Source organism: Oryctolagus cuniculus, chromosome X, assembly GCF_051225735.1.
Source record: "Oryctolagus cuniculus isolate XC-2025 breed Fujian yellow rabbit chromosome X, ASM5122573v1, whole genome shotgun sequence".
In the NCBI taxonomy this organism is placed as follows: Eukaryota; Metazoa; Chordata; class Mammalia; order Lagomorpha; family Leporidae; genus Oryctolagus; species Oryctolagus cuniculus.
The window spans coordinates 124,654,855-124,679,026 of record NC_142888.1 but is presented as its reverse complement, the minus strand read 5'-3'; the positions used below and the strand labels follow the sequence as shown (position 1 = coordinate 124,679,026).

Sequence of the window (24,172 nt, the reverse complement as noted above, 5' to 3'; positions counted from 1 at the left end):
GGTCATGGTGAAGGGACTGGGAGTCAAAGGGAGCACATAGACAAGTCTAGTACCTGCTAACGCTAACTGATGGAGTAAATAAAGGGGAGAGTGATCCAACATGGGAAGTGAGATACTCAGCAGACTCATAGAATGGCAGATGTCCTAAATAGCACTCTGGCCTCAGAATCAGCCCTAAAGGCATTCGGAGCTGGCTGAAAAGCTCATGAGAGTATTTCAGGCATGGAAAGCCAAGACACTCTGGCAAAAGATCTCTGTGAGTGAGATCCCAGTGGAAAGAACAGGCCATCAAAGAAGGAGGTACCTTTCTCTGAAGGGAGGAGAGAACCTCCACTTTGACTATGACCTTGTCTAAACAAGATAAGAGTCAGAGAACTCAGAGGGCTTCCATAGCCTTGGAAACTCATGACTGGAGCATAGGGAGATTACTGATGCCATAGACAGGAGTGTCAATTGGTAAAGTCAACAACAGGAGTCACTGTGCACTTACTCCTCATGTAGGATCTCTGTCCTTAATGTGCTGTACATTGAGATTTAATGCTATAACGAGTACTCAAACAATATATTTCACTTTGTGTTTCTATGGGGGTGCAAACTGTTGAAATCCTTACTTAATGCATACTAAACTGATCCTCTGTGTAAAAAAAAAAAAAAAAAAAGAAATTATCAATTCCCAACTTGACTCTCACTGGGATTAAACATGACAATAGGTCTGCTCTGATTTCATCATCATTTAAAAAAATCATCTATTATTTTTCACTTTATGTTTCTGTGTGGGAGCAAACTGTTGAAATCCATACTTAATGTATACTAAGCTGATCTTCTGTATATTAAGATAATCGAAAATGAATCTTGATGTGAATGGAAGGGGAGAGGGAGTGGGAAAGGGGAGGGTTGTGGGTGGGAGGGACGGTATGGGGGGAAAGCCATTGTAATCCATAAGTCGTACTTTGGAAATTTATATGCATTAAATAAAAGTTTAAAAAAAAAAAATTTAATGTATATAAGTCAGATAGATATCTTTTCATTTGATTATTGTTTATACCCCTTCTGTATATTCCAGTTGAACTATGGTCTTTTTTACTTTTTACTTGTTAAACTCTTTAGTGGAGCATTAAGCTTTTGATTATGATGTAAATTTAAAATGTTATCTCAAAAATTTAAAAAAAGAAGAAAAAAGCACTTTTTTGAAGATTTCAAATTTACTGTTTTCCTGTCATTCACTATTAAGATGGAATATCAAAGTAAAAGCTGTATCCTAGATTAATAGGTTAATTATAGTTATATATTTATATATATATATATATATATAATCAAAATAAAAATCCTAGAACCAACATTTTGTTTTACAATGTTAGCAGCTTTCACTAGTGTAGCAGGTATCTTTAATGTTTCTGTTGAGTGTAACTGACTATATCAATTTTGCCCCCCAAAATGTACATCTAGAAGAACATTCCAATGATTATTATGACAATGAAATTTTGGAAAAACAAAGATCTCCTTTCTACATGTTTCTTTTTTAAATATATATTTATTTGTTAGAAAGTCAGTGTTATAGACAGAGAGGGAGAAAGGGTGAGAGAGAAGAATCTTCTGATGGTTCACTCCCCAGATGGCCACAACAGCCAGGACTTGTCTAGGCTGAAGCCTGAAGCTATGAGCCAGGACCTTCTTCCAGGTCACCCCTGTGGGTGGCAGGTAACCAAGAACTTGGGCCATCTTCCATTACTTTTTCCAGGCCATTAGCATGGAGCTTGCTTGGAAGTGGAGTAGGTAGGACACAAACTGGCACTCTTATGGGATGCTAGCATCATAGGGGGCAGATTTTCCGAACATGCCACATGCTGTCCCCACACCCCTGTTTCTTAATACTTCAATTTTATTCTTCTAGTTACCACTCTAGTGGGAAACATTAGTTTGAGAGTGTATGACTTGTGAACAAATGGAAATTGAAAATACTATAAGACATTGAATCCTATTGATTTTGCAAAATTGAAAAACAGCAACTTGGTTTATTGTGCTTTAGGTTATAGTATTTTCTTTTTTATTCAACAAAATGACAATCCTCCATTGAACAAATGCCCTTGAAAAGTCAGTATTGATGCTAAGTATGCAACTGATGTGTTTACTGCTACTGAAATAAATATAACAGTAATGATAATTTATTTATCACTTCCTATGGGTCAGGCACTACCACAGAATGTTTACCTGCATAAACCCACAGACATTTCATAAGTCTATGATATAGGTCATTTTGGAGTTATAATATTTTTTCACAAATGAAGAAACCTAGGCTCACAGCTCTCTAAAATGGAAACTTGGACTCAAACCTGTACTTATAACATCTCAAGGCTCATACTCTTAATTATTATGCTATAAAAATTACACAACAATAATAGACACAGGGGTAAATGTGCTGAGTTCAAGAATGTAACACTGCCAAACAGAAACATTTTATTTCAATAACGAATCTTGACAACAGATAATTAGGGTGTACTTTTAAAATTCCTAAAATGTCCAGACCCCTGTAGGAGTGACTTGTCTACTCTTACAGGCATATTTCTTATCACTTTCCCTTTTTTATACAATCTGCTTTAAACATTTCAATTATCTTCCTCCAAAACACAAAGCTCATTCATGTATTTGTATCTTCTGCCTGGGATGCTGCTTCTTCACACAGTTTTCCACAAGTTCCTCCATGTGATAAATTTCTACTCATCTTTCAGGACACAGTCTACAATGCCACAATTCCAAGGAACTAGCAGAAATTTCAAAGTTAATGGATCATGATGACATTTGGTCTAGTGGTTGAGATGCTGATTAAGATGCCTGTGTTCCATATTGATGCCTGGCTTTGCTGTATACTCCACTTTCCTACCAATACAGATCCTGGAATACAGTGTTGATGGCTCAGATAATTGAGTTGCTGCCACCCACGTGGGAGTCCTGGATTGCATTCCCAGATTCCTGCTTTGGCTTGGCTCAGACCTCTCCATTATGGGCATTTGAGAACTGAACCACTGGATGGGAGGTCTCTATCTACCCACATATCTCCCTACATATATCTTTCTCACACTCTCACTCTTATTCTGTTGTTCTCACTCTCATATAAATAAAAATTTAAAAAATAATGAATGGATGTGACTTCTGTGTTCTACCTACTCTTAGAAATATTTTTAAACTTTTATTTAATAAATATGAATTTCCAAAGTACAGCTTTTGGATTACAGTGGCATTCCCCCCTCCATAACTTCCCTCCCACACACAACCCTCCCATCTCCTGCTCCCTCTGCCATTCCATTCACATCAAGATTCATTTTCAATTCCCTTTATATACAGAAGATCAATTTAGTATATACTAAGTAAAGATTTCAACAGCTTACACCCACACAGAAACACAAAGTGTAAAGTACTGTTTGAGTACTAGCTATAGCATTAATTCACATTGTACAACACATTAAGGACAGAAATTCTACATGGGGAGTAAGTGCACAGTGACTCCTGTTGTTGATTTAACAATGGACACTCTTATTTATGGCATCAGTAATCACCCTAGGCTCTGGTCATGAGTTGCCAAGACTATGGAGGTCTTTTGAATTCACCAACTTCAATCTTATTTAGACAATGCCATAGTCAAAGTGGACATTCTCTCCTCCCTTCAGAGAAAGGTACCTCCTTCTTTGATGGCCCATTCTTTCTACTGGGATCTCACTCGCAGAGATCTTTCATTTAGGTTTTTTTTTTTTTTTGCAAGAGTGTCTTGGCTTTCCATGCCTAAAATATTCTCATGGGCTCTTCAGCCAGATCCAAATGTCTTAAGGGCTGATTATGAGGCCAGAGTGCTGTCTAGGACATCTGCTATTCTATGAGTCTGCTGTGTATCCACTTCCCATGTTGATGTCTTAAAATATCTTTGCTTAAATACTATGTCCTCACATTGTACACTGTATCCCATCTTTGTTTGCTTATTCAAGATACTCACTTGCTACAGATTTTTCATCTGCTCCATGTAATTAATTTCCCCTGTTCACTATAGCAGTCTCTCCAGAACACAAATTTCAATCATTTATTATATAAAAACTTAAAAAGTTAACTTCCTCTACTACCTCCTATTGCACTCATGTTCCCTTTTGTGAAAAAAAAAATGTGAAATAATTATCTATTCTGGCAATTTCTTTGAAATCATCTACTAGGACACCCCTCACACATACACACAAACTTCTTACTCAATTTAGTGCAGGCCAAGACACTAACACTAGTTAGTTAGAACACTAACTAGTTCTAATATTCCAAAAATTGTATCAACACAGAATGTTTACACTTGTTACTCTTAAATGGATCATTCTCTCCTAGATATATGCTTTTGTACTGTGTTCAAATTTGACCATCATCTATCCAGAGCATGATTTAAAAACTAAACATCCGAGTAAATAAAGGGGAGAGTGATCCAACATGGGAAGTGAGATACTCAGCAGACTCATAGAATGGCAGATGTCCTAAATAGCACTCTGGCCTTAGAATCAGCCCTAAAGGCATTCGGAGCTGGCTGAAAAGCTCATGAGAGTATTTCAGGCATGGAAAGCCAAGACACTCTGGCAAAAGATCTCTGTGAGTGAGATCCCAGTGGAAAGAACAGGGCATCAAAAAAGGAGGTACCTTTCTCTGAAGGGAGGAGAGAACTTCCACTTTGACTATGACCTTGTCTAAACAAGATAAGAGTCGGAAAACTCAGAGGGCTTCCATAGCCTTGGAAACTCATGACTGGAGCATAGGGAGATTACTGATGCCATAGACAGGAGTGTCAATTTGTTAAGTCAACAACAGGAGTCACTGTGCACTTACTCCTCATGTAGGATCTCTATCCTTAATGTGCTGTACATTGAGATTTAATGCTATAACGAGTACTCAAACAATATATTTCACTTCGTGTTTCTATGGGGGTGCAAACTGTTGAAATCCTTACTTAATGCATACTAAACTGATCCTCTGTAAAAAAAAAAAAAAAGAAATTATCAATTCCCAACTTGACTCTCACTGGGATTAAACATGACAATAGGTCTGATGTGATATCATCATCATTTAAAAAATCATCTATTATTTTTCACTTTATGTTTCTGTGTGGGAGCAAACTGTTGAAATCCATACTTAATGTATACTAAGCTGATCTTCTGTATATTAAGATAATCGAAAATGAATCTTGATGTGAATGGAAGGGGAGAGGGAGTGGGAAAGGGGAGGGTTGTGGGTGGGAGGGACGGTATGGGGGGGAAGCCATTGTAATCAATATTCTGTACTTTGGAAATTTATATGCATAAAATAAAAGTTTAAAAAAAAAGACTAAACATCCTAGCACTCTCTAATATCACCAACTTTCAAATATTCCCTAACTTCCTTATCTACTTTCCCTTCTCTCAAGTACTTACCACTTCTTGGATCACTACATATTTACTCATTTATTAGTATCTCATACTAGAGTGTTAATTATTTGAAGGCAGGCACTTATGTATTCTACTTCCTTATGCCAGGAGTGTATAGCAATCCTTAGTACATAGTAGATAACAAATATTTGTGAAATTAACTCATTTACTGAATATTTTAAATGTTTATTAAATATCAGTTGAAAGACTACATTTTATTCCTTAAAAAAAATTATGTAGTTTACTTTTTTCTTTTCTCATTTCCCTTATAATTAATAGTAAAAACAGACACATAGAAACCAGAAAATGTGGCCAATAAGTGGAGGCAACTAAAAAAGCTATAAATAAAAGCTATACCAAAGGAAGTTTAAATGAAGATTTCTAACACAAAACTTTATATCAGATAGTTTATACATGTGCATAGAAATAAGGTAAAACAGCCTTATAAAACTGAAGTATTAAAATTATGTCTTACCAAGTGATTCTTAATAAGATTGGTAGTTGATTTTCATCAAAAACCATGGAGATTCAAAGGTAGTGAGATGACATATTCGAAGTTCTAAAAGAAAATAAAAGGCTATTAATGAAACATATTGATAATCAGCAAAACTGTCTCTGAAAAATGAAGGAGAAATTAAGACCTCCAAGGCTAAAAAACTAGAAAAGTTAGTCACTAGGAATCCAGACTTATAAGAAATACTAAAGGAAGTTATTCAGTCTGAACATAAGGAACCCACTAGACATCAACTTGAATTTAAATGAAGAAATAAGAATATTGGTAAAAATAAGGACATAGGTAAATTAAAAAGATAGCATAATTATATATTTGTAATCCTTTTTCCTACTATATGATTTAAAATACAACTGATTAAAGCAGTAATTATAATACTGCTTTCAGAGGCTTATAATGTGTAAAAATATAATTTATATGACATTAACAGGATGTTGAAGTGGAATAAGTTTGACCTACCTAATTAATTGCCCCAAAGGAGCCTCCATATATAGTAAACTAGGACCAAGCTTGATGTCTAAACAAATTGAAAAGTAACCGAAGAGTGTTCTCTTGTAACCAAGCAATGGAGTATCAGTAAATCATAGCAACTGAGACTGAAGGCTGGCAAATTATACCCAAATAAGGCAGTGCCATACTCCAACCAAACAGGTAGTCTCTGTATGTCATTTCCTGTGTCTCTGGTTATATAAACAGGTGACTACATGATGGGGTGGGTTGGAGGAGAGGCAGGGCACTCAGCACCATTTTGGTCTGGAATGTTGCCTAGTTTTGGAACTTGTTTTTGTTCAAGAAAATTTTGTTAAACTGGACTGGCCTCAGTATTTTTTTTTAACAAAGACAAAAAAGAAGACATGTAAGGAGTCAAGTTTTTGTGTTCCACTGGTATTAATTCAAATAAGAGAATTAATTGTTATTTGACATTGTGTAATTAATATGTTAATTACAATCCTCAGGGCAACAACTAATCATAGAATTAAAAATATATAGTAAAATAAAGGACAAGGTAATTAAAACGATATGCTAGAAAATGTCTCTGCAGAAAAGGAAAATAGAGGAACCTAAAAACATGAGACTCAGAAAACAGGAAAATAACTAATGTGACTCCTGCCTTAAAAGTCTTTACAAATGTGTTTGGGTTAAACACTTCTTTCAAAATGAAGATACTCTCAGAATGGATAAAATCACTTGATTGAAATATCTACAAGATATTAAAATGTCTACAAGAGACAAGCTTGAGATTTGAAGTCACAAAAAGGCTAAAGATAAAAGGATGGACAAAGTTACACCATGCAAAGAATATCAAAAATAGAAGTAGGGTAGTTATCCTAATAGATAAAAATGATCAACACACACATGAAAAGAAGTTGAACACGATTAATTGGAGCAACAGAAATTAAAACCACAATGAGCTACTACTTCACACTCACTAGGTTGACTATAATAAAAATAAGGGAAAATAGCATGTATTAGTGAAGACATGGAAAAAGTAGAACCTTTATATATCTGGTAACAATGTAAAATTGTGCTGCCACTTTGCAACACAGTATTGTGATTCCCCAAAAACTCAAAAAACAGTTATTGCATGACTTAGAGATTCTAAGTATATACCTAAGAATAATGAAAAATATGTAGCCATGTGAAAAAAAAAAACTTTTACATGAATATTAAATAAACAGTATTCATAATTAACAAAATGGGGGAATAATTCAAATGTCCATCAAGGGATGAATGCATAAATAAAATGTGGCATATAGAAACAATATTATTTTGGTTTGGTCATAAAACTTTCAGTACTGATAAATGGTACAACATGGAAGAGCCTCAAAAACATTATGACAAATGAAAGAAGTCAGATGCAAAGGCCTCATATTTTACTTTCTGTTTATACATAATATTCAGAATTAACAACTCTATAGAGACAAAGTAGACTAGTTGTTACTAGGGGATAAGGGAGTAGGGCGTGTGGAGTGATTGCTAAATGTTTTGCAGTGATAGAATGTTCTGTAATTAGATAGTGGTGATGGAAGATTTCTGTAATGTATCAAAATCCACTGAGCTGTAAATTTTAAAATTATGAATTTCATGGTATACTGATAATAATGGAAATCATGGAGGAAGGGGAGCAGGTCTTTAGAGGTTAAGACACCTATGTCCCTTATTGAGAAGCCTAGGTTTGATACACAACTCTGGCTCCTGGCTCTAGCTTTCTGCTAATGCAGACTCTGGGAGGCAACAGTAATGGCTCAAGTAACTGGCTTCTTAACCCCTTTAAGGGGGGAGCCTGGAATGCATTCACAATTCCTAGCTTCAGCACTGGCCCACTCTTGGCTGCTGGGGACATCTGGGTGTGAACCAGCAGGTAAGATTTCTTATTCATTCATATTCTAACTCTCACTCCCACCACCTCTGCACACATGCGCACACACACACACACACACACACAGGAAAAATGACTGAGTTGAGACACCTAAAAGTTGACAAGTCAGGAATGGGTTTTATGGGCATTTGTTGCACTTCACTTTCTTGTATCTAAGTTTGGAAACTATCAGTAAAAAGTTAAGAATGCTGGAGTACATAAAATCAAAAATTTATTTTAAATTCATAAATAATAAATCCAGAATAGAGTAGGAGAGTTATTAAATGTGATCTTTGAACTGCTGGCCTGGATACAGACTGAAACAGTATGTAAAGCACATATACATGATAATAGCTGCATCTACCAGAAATCATTTTTTTATTTAGAGTGTGCTGATGTAAGAACTTCATTACTACCACTTATAATTATTTGATGAAAAAATGTTTTAAAAGCTTACTAAAAGGATAATAAATAATATGGAAGAGTTAATCATATACAATACTAGAAATGAAAAGGAAAGTTGGCATTTGTCAGACTCAATTATTTCATCCTAATAATAACTAATATGCTAAATGCTCTTTAATTTTTATCCAAAGCATTTACTTTTTTATCAAAAGGTAAGCATTTCCTCATTATTTATATCTAATCAATAATGATATTTAATTGTGGAATTTACCTCTAAAGAATACTTAACACTTGCAGTTTCTGAGATACTTCTGAAGAAAGTTCTTGAAAATTAGATTCAATTCCAGTTTGTCTCAGCCTAAATTGCAGGCAGTAAAAATACTTTATTTGAAACTATAGCATTTTTCTATTAAGTACCTTTGCATTTCATTTTTAGACATGGTATAGCCATTCATCATAGATTACTATCAGTTAACTACTTTTGGAAACACATACAAGCATTTTGCCACCATTTATATGCTCTACTCTTTTAAAGTACTGCAAAAAAATCCCTGAGAACAGTAGCCATCATTCCAATCTCATTTTGGGGAATCATATCCTCTAATAAAAAGATCAAGCAGATCATTTGGATAAATGATGTACAGAATGTAGTTGACATTTTGTGGTGCTATTAATTTTTTATAACTTTACATACCACAATCTAAAATCCCAGATTAGGTTTGAGGGAAGAAACACAAGAATTAACACTTCACAAGATGAAATACTGATTTTTGACTCGGTCAACACTTTGTGTTAGCTTAAAAGCACATGTAATATAATACTTGAACAGTCATACCTTCATTCAAGCACTTAATGAGTAAGCTCTTATAGCTTACTTACACAAGGAACTTTGAAATGTGGCAAAGTAATTTGCTATAAATAAAATGAAGTTTTAAATGTAACATTAATATAGCAATAAAAACAAATGTATATCTGGCAAGAGTTATTTAAATGTTAATACCAAGTAAAGTAGGTATAGCCATATTAATATCAGACAAAATAAACTTCAACACAAAAACTGTTAAGAGAGACAAAGAGGGGCACTATATAATGACTAAGGGTTCAATTCAAGAGGAAGATGTAACTGTTATAAATGTATATGCACCTAATTACAGGGCACTGCTTTATTTAAAAGATATGTTAAGGAACTTAAAGGGAGACTTAGATTCCAATACAATAGTACTGGGGGACTTCAATACTCCACTCTCAGAAATAGACAGATCATCCGGACAGAAGAGCAACAAGAAAACAGCAGATTTAATCGACACTATTGCCCAAATGGATCTAACAAATATCTACAGAACTTTCAATCCTACATCTAAAGATTTTACATTCTTCTCAGCAGTACATGGAACCTTCTCTAGGATTGACCACATACTAGGCCATAAAGCAAGTCTCAGCAAATTCAAAAGGATAACAGCACACATACCAAAACTTATAGGATACAGCAAAAGCAGTGTTAAGAGGAAAGTTTATAGCAATAGGTGCCTACATCAAGAAACTGGAAAGGCACCAAATAAATGAGCTTTCAACGTATCTCAAGGATATAGAAAAACTGCAGCAAACCAGACCCAAATCTAGCCACTCTGGTAATAATTAATTTGGAGTTATTGTGTTCATTGACATGTACAGAGAGCAATTGGTGAGAGAGCTTATGAAATAGTTTACTTGCATGTAGAATATGTTTTGTTCTTTTATTTTGGTAAAGAAATTCTTTATCTGAAGAATGGTAATAAAAGTACTGTTGGTTACACATTGTAAAATTCAGACACATCTATATTTATTAAAAAGTGGCTGCATAATACAAAATGAGCCTTTAATGGGACCTAGAGAAAATTTTTCTCACTCCCCCCCAAGTTCCACAAAATTACTTTAGAAATTTTATATTTAGATAATCAAAGGTCATAGGTATTCAGAGGTCATAGATAAGGCTACTGACATAAAATTGTTTCACCATAAACTTGCTTATTCTGCTTCTGGTCCAGAAAACAGTTTTATAACAGTGGTGCCATTAACAAACACTGCATTTTATATATTGTGTGCTGAATTTAAAATGATTTCCTTTGACTTTCACATAAAAATGTCAGGTAGGTCCCTGATTCTCATATGAAATATTTATAAAAGTACATAAAAATATCTAAACTTGTATTAGCAATACAAATCAGGAATATTTCTTTAGGTATTTATAGAGCCCAGAAAATATCCACACATGAAGTAGGCAAAGGGTACTGATACATAATTGCAAGGAATCATAAAGAATATAGGGCAAATTTGCTGTTATATTCTATTAAATACAGACTCCATTGTCTAGGGAACATGGAAACCCTTCTTAAGTAAGTCTATGATATCACAACCACTTTCTGAAGAAATATAAAGCCTGTTTTTCTCCTAGTTTCCATTATGATCACTAACATTCTCTCTTTTATGCTTTGGAATGTGATGAGGAAGAGAGTAGAACATATAGAATGTAGTCTAAAGCATTGTCACATTACATGTTAATCCTGCAAATATGTTGACACTGCACAAACTCTGGAAGAAAGGCACTCTGCATTGTGTAGATTATCTGACAGTTTTTCAAGAATAATATTGGACTATTTCAAAGTTTTCTGTTATTAATTACCATTTGTTAAATCAGATAAACAGGCATTAGAATATAAGATATATCTTCCTCAGTTCAGCATTATTGCTCTATTAAAGTAAAGCAGACTTCAGAAATAATGATAGGAGGCAGAGTTCATCAAAGGAATCTTTCTACCCCCAAATAACTAATAGAGAAGATGCTAAGGTCATCCAACTAGAATCTGAGGGGTAATCAAAGAGAAACAATCTATATTATTTACTGAATCCCATAGATATGAGTGGAATTATTGATACCTCAGAATTTATGAAACCAAAATAAACAGCAATGTAATAGCTTTGAAAAGACTTCAAGGTCAAATCATAAACGAAACACACATATACTTTCAAAAGTCTAATAAGTATATTTTAGAATGACTTTGTATAATTAGTTAAAATTAAGGGAAAATAAACCCTAATAATAAATGATAATTACGTAAGAAATTAAGGTAAAAAGTTACTTACTTAAATGTTCAGAGCAACAATGGATAAGATACCAGAAGACTGTAAGTAATCAACTATAAATGGCAGAATAAAAATTAGCATATGAAGCCAGAATGAGCCAGAAAGACCTTACAGGATGTCTAATCAGTGATATAAAATTCAAACCTAAGAATCTCTTTATCAAAACACTATTAATATTATTTTTCAAAACACCATTTATAACGATTTAAAGTAATATAGCATTTTGGAATAAAGACATGAATAAAGAGAAAGGAAATAAGGGCTTTGAAATAAAAGTTATCAAGAATGATTTCCATCTTACCCTAAGAAAATAACAAAATACATCATATATTTCATTATAAGGGTATCTTATTTATACATAATTATCACAATATTTAAAATACAGTATTTATAACCTTGTTTACAGTCTCAACATCTAAACTGAAAGAACATTTATGGTCCAGCACTGTGGCATAGCAGGTAAAGCCGCCACCTGCAGTGCTGGCATCCCATATGGGCGCTGGTTTCGTTTGCTTCACTTCCAATCCAGCTTTCTACTAAATCCTGGGAAAGCAGTAAAAGATGGATGAAGTCCTTGGACCCCTAAACCCATGTGAGAGATCCAGAAGAAGCTCCTGGCCCCTGGCTTTGGATGGGCACAGCTCTGGCCATTGCAGCCAATTGTGGAGTGAACCTGCGGATGGAAGACTTCTCTCTCTCTCTCTCTCTCTCTCTCTCTCTCTCTGTAACTCTTTCAAATATATGACTAATTTAAAAAAAAAGAAGAAAATTTAAATATACTTTGATAGACCCATATGATAGAATTCCATACAGTTAATGAACTGAACAAGATTGTGGTGTAAATATATTTTCATTAAATTTTCCCTAAATTCTCACAAACTACAACAAAACAAATTCAAATAAACAATAAAAATGAGAAAACATCTACTCCCAAAGAAGGAAGTTACCTCAAAGTGGTAACTTCATCTGTCAGATGTAATGCATACAAGTATTAGATGACATTGAATGAAGCAAAACATCTCTACTGGCATATTGCTTGATACTATAAGAGAAGAATATCTGAAGAATTGATGGTTGGCCCTGACCAGAGCTCCCTGGCCCCACTCAGCACATGTCTCGTTATTCACTGACAGAGCCAACACTCCACTAAGCCACAGAGGCATAGTTCAAAGATAAAACCCAGGGCCAAGTTGTTACTTATCAATAGTAACTCTGAATGTAAATGGCCTAAATTCCTCAATTAAAGGATACATACTGGCTGGGCTGAAGACTCATCTATTCTCTGCCTATAATGCACACTCACCAACAAAGATACACAAAGACTGTAAGTGAAAAGATGGAAAAAAGATACTTGCTGCTAACAGAAAACAAAAATGAGCAGGTGTATTCATGCTAATATCAGACAAAATAGACTTTAACACCAAAATAGTTAAAAGAGACAAAGAATTAATGATTAAGGGATCAATTCAACAGGAAGATGTGACTATAAAAATTTTTATTCTTCCAATACTAGGGTACCTGGCTATTTAAAAAAAAACTCTTAATGGATCTAAAGGGAGACATAAACTGCAATACAACAGGAATTGGAGACTTCAATATCCACTTCATCATTGGACAGATAAACTAGACAGAAAATCAACAAAGAAGCAAGAGAGCTATTATACATTATGTACCAAATGGACCTAACCGATATCTACAAAACATTTCATCCAAGGTTGAATGATACACATTCTTATCATCAGTGCATGGGACTTTCTCAAGAATACACCATATGCCAGTCCATAAAGCAAGTATCATTCAATTAAAAAAACAAAACCTGAAATAATACCACGTGTCTTTTCTGACTACCATGGAACGGAGTTTAAATTAACAACCTAAGAATCTCTAGAAAATATGCTACCACAGAGAGACTGAACAACATGCTCCTAAATGAACATAGAAGAAATCAAATGGAAACCAAAAAATTCCTGGAAATGAATGAAGATGACAACGCAACATATCAAAAATTATGGGGAACAACAAAAGTAGTGTTAAGAGGGAATTTTATAAGAATTAGTGCCTACATAAAGAAACTGGGAAGGCATGTAAAATACATGGGAAAATAAGAACAAACAAAACCCCAAATTAGTAGCAGGAAAGAAATAATTAAAATGAGTGAATAAACAAAATTGAAACAAAAAATGCAAAAGATTAGAGAAATTAAGAACTTTTTAAAAAATGGAATTGATACACCATTGGCCCAACAAACCAAAAAAGAGGGAGAAAACTCAAATCAGTAAAATCAGATATTAAAAAGAAGATACAACAATGGATATGATAGAAATAAAAAGAATTATCAAGAATTACTACAAATAGATATGTGAGAATGAATTAGAAAATCTAGAAGAAATAGATAGATTCCTGGAGGCATAAAGTATACCAAAATTCAGACACAGAGACATAGAAAACAGAATCAGAAGAAAAACCAAGATGAGGATTGAGTCAGTAATGAACACCCTCACAACAAAGAAAAGCCCAGGACTGGATGGCTTCACTGCTGAATTCTACCAGACTTTTAAAGAATAACTAAAATCCGGTTCTTCTCAAACTATTCAAAACAACTGAAAGGGAGAGAATTCCCCCAAGCTCCTTCTATGAGGCCATCATCACCTTAAATCTCATATGAGAAAATGATACAACAAAGAAAATGATCCATAGAACAATATTCCTGATAAAAACAGATGCAAAAATCCTTAACAAAATACTAGCTAATGAAATCAAACAACACATCAGAAAGATCATTCATCCAGACCAGTTGGGATTTATCCCAGGTATGCAGGGATGGCTCAACATTTGCAAACCAACAAATGTGATAAGTCGCATTAACAAATTGAAGAACAAAAGCCTTATAATTATTTCAATAGATGCAGACAGCATTTGATAAAACAGAACATCCTTTCTTGATAAAAACCTTAAGAAAATTGGGTATAGAAGGTACATTCCTCAATACAATGAGGGTAATGTATAACAAACCCACAGCAAGCATGATATTGAATCAGGGATGTTGGAAGCATTTCCACTAAGATCCAGAGCTAGACATGAATGCCCACTCTCACCACTGCTACTCCATATAATTCTAGAAGATTTACCAGAGCCATTAGACAAGGAAAAAGGAATGGGAGGGATACAAATTGGAAAGGAGGAAGTCAAATTATAATTGTTCGCAGATGACATAAACCATATTTGGAGGAACCAGAAGATTCCACTAAGAGACAATTGGAACTCATAAGAGAGTTTGGTAAAGTCTCATAATATAAACTTAACACACAGAAATTAGTAGTCTTTGTATACATAGACAATGCCATGGCTGAGAAATTACTTGTAATATCAGTTCCATTCACAATAGCCAAAAAAATTTAAATAACTTGGAATAAATTTAATCAAGAAAGTAAAAGCTCTCTATTTTCAAAAATACAAAAAATTAAAACTTTTTTTGTATTTGACAGATAGACAGTGAGAGAAAGAGAGAGAAAGGTCTTCCTTCTCTTGGTTCACTCCTCTAATGGCCTTCGGGTGGAGCTATGCCAACCTGAAGCTAGGAGCCAGGTGCTTCCTCCTGGTCTCCAATGCAGGTGCAGGAGCACAAGCACTTGGAGCGTCCTCCACTGCCTTCCTGGTTCACAGCAGAGAGCTGGACTGGAAGAAGAGCAACTGGGACTAGAACCTGGCACCCATATGGGATGCCGGCACTGCAGGCAGAGGATTAACCAAGTGAGCCAGGGCACCAGCCAAAAAATACAAAACATTAAAGAAGGAAACATAAGAATTCCCCAAAAAAGGGAAATATTTCCCTGTTCATGGATTGGACAAACCAATGTCATCAAAATATCTATAATACCCAAAGCAATTTCCAGATTCAATGGAATCCCAATAAAACTACCAATTACATTTTTCTCAGATCTAGTAAAATGATGCTAACATTCATGACGAAACACAAGAGACCCCAAATAGTTAAAGCAATCTTAAAAAACACGAACAAAGTGGGAGGCATCACAATACCATATTTTAAGACATACCACAGGGCAGTTATAATCAAAACAGCCTAAAAATGGCACAAAAATAGACATATAGACCAATGGAGCAGATCCACACATCTACAACCAGCCAACCTTTGACAAGGAGGTAAAATCAATCCCTGGATAAAGAACAATCTCTTCAACAATTTTGCTGGGAAAATTGGAAATCCATGTACAGAAGGATGAAACAAGATCCCTACATTGTTTATTATACAAAAATCAACTCAAAATGTATCAAGGATCTAAATCTACACCAGATCCCATCAAATTACTAGAGAAGAATGATGGGAAACAAATGGGATTACATCCATCTAAGAATCTTCTGCACTATAAAGGAAACATTCAACAAACTTAAGAGGTGACCGACAAAATGGGAAATAGTATTTGCAAACTATGCAAATGATAAAAGATTAATATCCAGAAATTGCAAAGAGCTCAAGAAACTCAACACCAAAACAATACAACTAATTATTGGGTAAATGACTTAAACATGCATTTTTTTTTTCAAAAGAAGAAATTCAAATGGCCAAGAGACACATGAAAAAAAGGCTCAGGATCACTAGCCATTAGGGAGATGCAAACCAAAACCACAATGAGGTAACCTCATTCCCTTTGGAATGGCTCTCATACATAAATCCAAAAAACAATAAATGCTGGCAAGGGAAAGGTACCCTAATCCACTGTAACACCCAATCCACAAACTAGTACACATGCATTATGGAACACAGTATGGAGGTACTTAAGAAACCTGAAAATAGATCTACTCTATGACCCAGCCATCCCAATACTGGGAATTTACCCAAATATAATAAAATCAGCATATGAAAGAGTTGTCTTTACACCATTATTTATTGTAGCTCAATTCACAATAGCTGAGTAATGGAAACAATCCATATGCCCATCATCAATGACTGGATAAAGAGAATATCGTCTATATATACTATGTAATATCACTCAGCTATGTAAAGAAAAAATAAATCCTGTCTTTTTCAACAAAATGGATACAACTGGACACCATTGCACTTAGTGATATAAGCCTATCCCCAAAAGAAAAATAACATGTTTTTCCTACCCTGTGGTAACTAATAAAGTACAAAAAATGTAATATATGATTATTTGCATTGCAATCTGCATAAACTTATCCCTGACCATAAACTGCTGAGAGGAAATGGTTTAAAATCTAAATGAAAGTAATTATTATCTTGTAATCACACAGGAAATATTTGATCTTACAATGTCATTGGTTCTAAGTCACTGAAAGAAATTATTAATGACTAATAAAAAACGTACACTGCCAACATGTTCATTTTTCCATTTAATAATTCTTATAACTGTTGTATATTCCCGCTAAACTAGGGTCTTTTTGTTTTTATGTTAAACTTCTTAATCGGCCAAGGATTAAGCCTTTTTACTGTAACATAAATTTAAAATATATTATCTCAAAAACTTAAAGACAGAAAGGTAGAAGGAAAGGTTGTGGGAATGAGGTAGGTAGCAAGTAATGAAATATTATGATGTTCTTAGACTTGCAAAAGTCATATTGAATCTATTGAAATTATAATTAAACTAAAAATGAAATTAAAAAATTAAATTTTAAAGATTTATTTATTTATTTGAAAGGCAGAGTTTTAGAGAGGTTAAGGCAGAGAGAGAAAGAGGGAAAGAGAGAAAGAGAGAGAGAGAGAGAGAGTGAGTCTTTCATCTGCTGGTTCACTCACCTAATGGACACAATGGCTAGACCTGGGCTCACCTAAAGCCAGGAACCAGGAGTTTCTTCGGGGACTCCCACAAGGGTTCAGGGACCCAAGCAATTGGGACATCTTCTACTTCTTTCCCAGGCCATAGCAGAGCATTGGATCAGAAGTGGAGCTGCCAGGACTCGAACCAGCACCCATATGGGATGCCAGCAATGCAGGCATCACAGTGCCAGGTCCCTAAAATTAAATTTTTAAAAACAGAATTTTTTGATTGCAATCATGGGTAGGAGGCACCACAGTGTTTTGAATCTTGTTCATTCATTTGCAATTGGGAGTTAAAGTAAAATTAAAGAATGATGGCATGGCCTCAAAGAGTAATTTGAATTTTAATATTATCTCTAGTGCTGAATTCTGAGGGAGAGAGCAGATGGAAGAATAGAAAATGACATTTGGAGAGAGTTCTGCAATTATAAACTAAAGCTAAATTTCTTAGATAAGTGAAAACACATCCACAAATTCAAAATCTACAAGCTAAAGAAAAATGTTTTGTCTAAACTTCTCATTAAGGTGGTTAGCTCTCTCACATGAGGAAGACTAATGAATGAATAACAAGCAGATAAATAGGTTTTCAATACATTAGAGCTATCTTCAAGCATTGTGTTTTATTTCAATCAACATTTTATTTTAGAATAGATTTAGAATTTAGAAAAGCTGCAAAGACAGCATAGGAAGTTGTCTCATACTCCATATAATTTCCCTTATTTGTTAACATTTGATGTTGCTATAGTACATTCATAAAATTAATGAACCAATATTAATACAGTATAATTAACTAAAGTATATACTTTATTCTGAATTCTTTACTTTTTGCCTATTTGCATCTTCCTATTCGAGTATAACCCAATATATTTAATCAGCATATTTCCTTGGGCTCCTCTTGGTTTTCATGATTTTTTCAGACAAGTTAGTTTCATGAACTACATAATTTTGTTGGGTTTTTTTATTCAACTGTTATTTAATAAATACAAATTTCCAAAGTTGAACTTTTGAATTACAGCAGCTTTTCCCCCCATAACCTCCTCTCAAACCCACAACCATCCCATCTCCCACACCCTCTCCCTTCCCATTCTTTCTCATGATTCTTTTTCAATTATCTTTATACACAGAAGATCAATTTAGTATATACTAATAAAGATTTCAACAGACTGTACCCACAAAGACACACAAACTTTAGAGTACTGTTTGGGTAGTAAGTGCACAGTGACTCCTGTTGTTGACTTAACAATTTGACAATCTTGTTTATGGCGTCAGTAATCACCCTAGGCTCTTGTCATGAGTTGCCAAGGCTATAGAAGCCTTTTGAGTTCGCTAACTCCGATCTTATTTAGACAAGGTCATAGTCAAATGGACGTTCTCTCCTCCCTTCAGAGAAAGGTACCTCCTTCTTTGATTTTTTTTTTCCAGAGTGTCTTGGCTTTCCATGCCTGAAATACTGTCATGCACTTTTTAGCCAGATCCGAATGACTTAAGGGCTGATTCTGAGGCCAGAGTGCTGTTTAGACATTTGCCATTCTACGAGTCTGCTGTGTATCCCACTTCCTATGTTGGATTGTTCTCTCCCTTTTCGATTCTATCAGTTAGTATTAGCAGACACTAGTCTTGTTTGTGTGATCCCTTTGACTCTTAGACCTATCAGTGTGATCAATTGTGAACTGAAATTGACCACTTGGACTAGTGAGATGGCATTGGTACATGCCACCTTGATGGGATTGTATTGGAATCCCCAGGCACGGTTCTAACTCTACCATTTGGAGCAAGTCTGATTGAGCATGTCCCAAATTGTACATCTCCTCCCTTTCTTATTTCCACTCTTATATTTAACAGGGATCACTTTTCAGTTAAGTTTCAACATCTAAGAATAATTGTTAATAGTATTGTTCAATCTTAAAAAGGAGGATGAATCTGAAGGATATTATGTTCAGTTACTTGTAAATCATACATCAGGGAGAATATATGATATTTGTCCCTTTGGGACTGGCTTAATTCACTCAGCATGATGTTTTCCAAATTCCTCCATTTTGTTGCAAATGACCAGATTTCATTTTTTTTCTGCTGTATAGTATTCTATAGAGTACATATCCCATAATTTCTTTATCCAGTCTACTGTTGATGGGCATTTAGGTTGATACCAGGTCTTAGCTATTGTGAATTGAGCGGCAGTAAACATTAATGTGCAGATAGCTTTTTTGTTTGCCAATTTAATTTCCTTTGGGTAAATTCCAAGGAGTGGGATGGCTGGGTTGTATTTTAGGTTTATATTCAGGTTTCTGAGGAATCTCCAAACTGACTTCCATAGTGGCAGATTCTAACGGTTTCCATCTGAAGGCCAGTAACTGCGGACAGAGTTTCTAAACTTGCTCCAATAGCCTTGGGGAGAGAAATATTTTGTCATGCAACACCAGCCTTGTATAGGCCTAGAATGCTCCACCAAGGAAACACAGCCTAGTGACTATGAGATGTAGGTGAGACCCACATACCCCTGCATCAGTAGTTAAGAGGCTGCCTCTACCACCCTCCTACAACATTATTCAGTCATCAAGGAATCACTGGACTGGTTTTGTACAGTGTCAGGCTGATAAAATCCATAAGTGAGCAGATATTAATGGTCCTTGTATTTAGGCTGGTACTCTAGGACCTGTTTCAATGCCTCACAGAATTCTGTTGTCTCAGTTGTGCAATCTTACACCCTAGTCAATATCACCAGCAGCTTGTAGGTGTGGCATATGAGGGCACGTAGTTGAGTGGCATGTAGGGCTGTGAGCCCACTTTAGCAGTGGACAGATCACAGGAAGGTGAACTTTGTTCTTATACTCAGGCTACACTGATTTTTATGGGCCAAGGGCTCTGGAGGTGATACAGAATTGTATTCATGGGCATAATACAAGGAGTCTGAGCCTACAAAAGGCCCAGAAAAATCCTTGAAGGGATGGACTAATAATTTAAAAGAACTTATACATTTCAAACTGAATAACGCAGCAACTACAGCTTTGGGACAAATTTGACTTTGGGGAATACTGTTAAGACTGAATCAGTAAAAACTTACCAAAAAGGGGACCTGGGACAAACTACAATTTCAGGTGCTATCTAGTGTTGAAATAGCGAAATATCTATAGGATCAGGGAGAATAAATAGACTTCTTAGAATTTCTGGGATAGCCACCAATGGAGCCAGATTACTATAATTTATTATTTTTTGTTTTTTAATTATAGTTAAGATTTAACAATTAACATTTTACCATATTCACGTCATATGTAAATATTATATACAGAGATGCATAACAGAGACAACATTGTACAACAATAAGCATCCAGAACTTCCAGTTAATCCTGACCTCACCCAAAGTATAAAACAAGCTGCCAGAAACCAGTCATCCAGGAATTGAAATTCCAAACATTTGGATGAAGATTTTAAAATAGCTATTATAAGAAAACAATAAAATTCATGAAAAATAGAAACAATTCAATATTCTAATAAAAGATTTTACAGAGAGATGCAAGTAAATAAACAAAATCAAGCAGAAATCCTTTTACTTAAAAGCACACTTAGTGAAATTAGAAATGATTGAAAGCATCAATAGCAGAATAGATCAAACAGAAGAAAGTCAGTGGATTGTAAGTCAAGCTATTTGAAAATACATGAAGTAGTAGAGGAATAAAGAAATATTTGGGAAAATATGGGATACAATAAAAAGAATAAAAATTCTTGTTACTGTATTTCAAAAGGACTTTAAAATGCCAAATGGGTAGAAAGCACATTGAAACAGATAATGAAAGAAAACTTCCCAAACCTAGAGAAAAATACAACAATCAAAGCACAGAAAAGTCAATGGTTACCAGTCAGATTCAATCCAACCAATTCTACCCCAAGACATATTATCCTTAAATTTTTCAAGGTTATAGCTAAAGAGAGGGATCTCAAATCTATAAGAGAAAAGAAGCAATAACACATAAAGAAGCCCCCATCATCCTGGCTGCAGACTTCTCAGCAGAAACCTTAAAGGCTAGTAGGGAGTTGGATGAGACTTTTATAGTATAGAAGGGGAAAAAACTGCAAACCAATATTATATCCAGGAAAGCTATGATTTATATATGAGGTCGAGATAAACAAACATTCCAAAACATGATGATTTGCTGTCAAAAGAATCCAACAAGGCCAGTAATCCCCAAGCAGTACCTGTTAGTCTTCAGTGTCCTTTTAGAGACACTACCTAATCTGTACTGACCTCTTATTCAGGTCAGCCCTCCTCCTAGACCAACCAGGTAATTGGAACCTACAAGGTGCCTTGCCTAAGGAGGTGCAAATTTCCATTGTAATGTCTCTTTCAAAACCTCATGTGGAAAGATAAATAAGTCTTGGCTTCACACATATCTGGCTAAACCTTAACACCTACCTAATTATTATGAAGCCAAAAATTCCTTCCTGTCCATCTCAATTTACTTTTAAATTGGTTAGCAAACTGGGTGTAAAGTAACAGCTAATCTGTACTATACTGCCAAATAAGTATTTATAGACATTTCCCACCTATTTGAACAGGTCCTTTTTGAAGAACCTAAAGCACCAGTTTCTTGAAGGGGATATAGTTGTTATGCTGTCTGTTCCACACCTAATACTCCAATTGGGGCTTTTGACCAGCACCATTAACTTCCTACAGAATATGGCTACTTGTTATCTAGGATGGATCCATTCAAGATCCCTAGGTACTGGAAAACAGTAAAGCTCCTATATCAGGCTCTCAACATCAGGCTGGAGCAAAGTCCCCCCCCCAAGCTTTAGGAAAAACAAACAGCCTTCATCCAATGAAAGGCTGCCATGACTAGGGCCCCTGTGCCATGGTTGTTAAACTTAGTTTTTCAAAAACAGTCTGCCAGTTAGACACGCTATGTGCTGTTCAAAGAGGCATCTGTACCATGCTTCAGGAAGAATGCTGTTCCTGGGATGAAAAAAAAAAAAAACAGATTTGTACCTTATTGGTTAAGGCCAGGCAATTCCAGGCCCCAGCTGAACAAGGCTAGGATTTTTGGCCTAACATCTGGTCATGGAAATCCTGGCTATTGCCCCTCCTTGGCCTATAGCTTCCATGCTCTTGCTGTTTCTCTTTGGTCAATGTATCTTTAATGTTCTCATCTGTTCTGTTTCTAAATAATACATGCTTTCCAGTTCCAGGTGGTCATGATACAGAGCTTCTAGTCTACCCCTCCAGATGATATGACAAGTCCTGTGTACCATGCAGGTCAATCATTCCTCTGGCCAATTCCTAACAGCATAGGACAGAAAGCAAGAATAGTATACACATAACCAGCTTTCCATCCATATGTCAGCAATGGATACAGAAAATGGACCTTCATCAATGTTACCCATAAATTATATGTTACCTTTCTTGAGCAGGGATTGTTAACGTATCAAGGTAGACATAAGCTTATGTATGTGCAAGGGGCTAAAGAAAAATGATAAATTCTGTGTGAAGTAAAAAGGAAGAAAGCCTTGAAAGCAAATAAGCATTTACATATCAAAAGTATTGCCACTGTTCAATAACTTATTAGGTGGGTCTCAGCCCTCTTCTGGGGGAATCTTAAGGAAATATCAACTGCCTTTCATCAAGGGGTCTGTTGTAAAGTTCTGGGAGAGATTCCATATCCAGAAAGCCCTCAATTAGCAATAGCCCAGAAAGAGAGTAGTCCAGCCTAAATGCAGATTGGGCTCTCAGATCATTACTGAGAAGCCCATCTGGTCTGTCAAATGTACTCCCTACATTATTTCTCTTCACTAAACTTTGCTAGTATGCATAATGCTAATAAAAGAATTAATTAAAAAATAAGCAAGCTAAAAATTTCAAAACATGAAGGCAAAAAATCTGCTATTAATAGTACAAAAGAAATCCAAGGTAAACAGCAGAAATATTTATGGAAAATTGCCAAGGCCAAGTCATTACTTATCAATTATAACCCTGAATGTAAATGACCTCAACTCTCCAGTTAAAACATACAGACTGAATGGATTAAAAAGCAAGACCCATCTACTTGCTGCCTACAAGAAACACATTTCACCAACAAAGATACAAACAGACTGAAAGTGAAAGGATAAAAAAAGATTCCATGATAACAGAAACCACAAAATAGCAAGTTTAGTCATTGTAATATCAGACAAAATAGACTTTAACACAAAATTGTTAAAAAGACAAAGAAGGGCATTATGTACTGATTAAAGGATCAATTCAACAGGAAGATGTGACTATAATAAATGTGTATGCACCCAATTGCAGGGCAACTGGCTATTTAAAAGAAATGTTAATGGCTGAGAAAAACCATGGCTGAGAAAGGACTTTTAATATCAATTCTAGTCATAACAGCTAAAAAAAATTAAATACCTTGAAATAATTTTAAACCAAGAATGTCAAAGAACTTTATGTTGAAAATTACAAAACATTAAAGAAAGAAATCGAAGAATACACAAAAAAATGGAAAAACCTTCCGTGGTAATGAATTGGAAGAATAAATATCATCAAAGTGTTCATACTACTGAAAGTAATTGACAGATTCAATGTGATACCA

At 35.0% G+C, this 24,172-nt stretch overlaps 1 protein-coding gene across 8 annotated transcripts in view; it reads right to left on the bottom strand.

Annotated features, from left to right (window-relative positions):
* The window catches only part of LOC127487101 (uncharacterized), a 211,949-nt gene that overhangs the window by 144,566 nt on the left and 43,211 nt on the right, over positions 1–24,172 (bottom strand). For 4 of the 8 annotated variants that reach the window (XR_016228329.1, XR_016228336.1, XR_016228334.1 and 1 more), the window contains one exon: positions 5,893–5,976. The gene's annotated coding sequence lies outside the window, so the exon portion shown is untranslated. The other 4 variants (XR_016228335.1, XR_016228330.1, XR_016228332.1 and 1 more) reach the window with 3 other exon arrangements.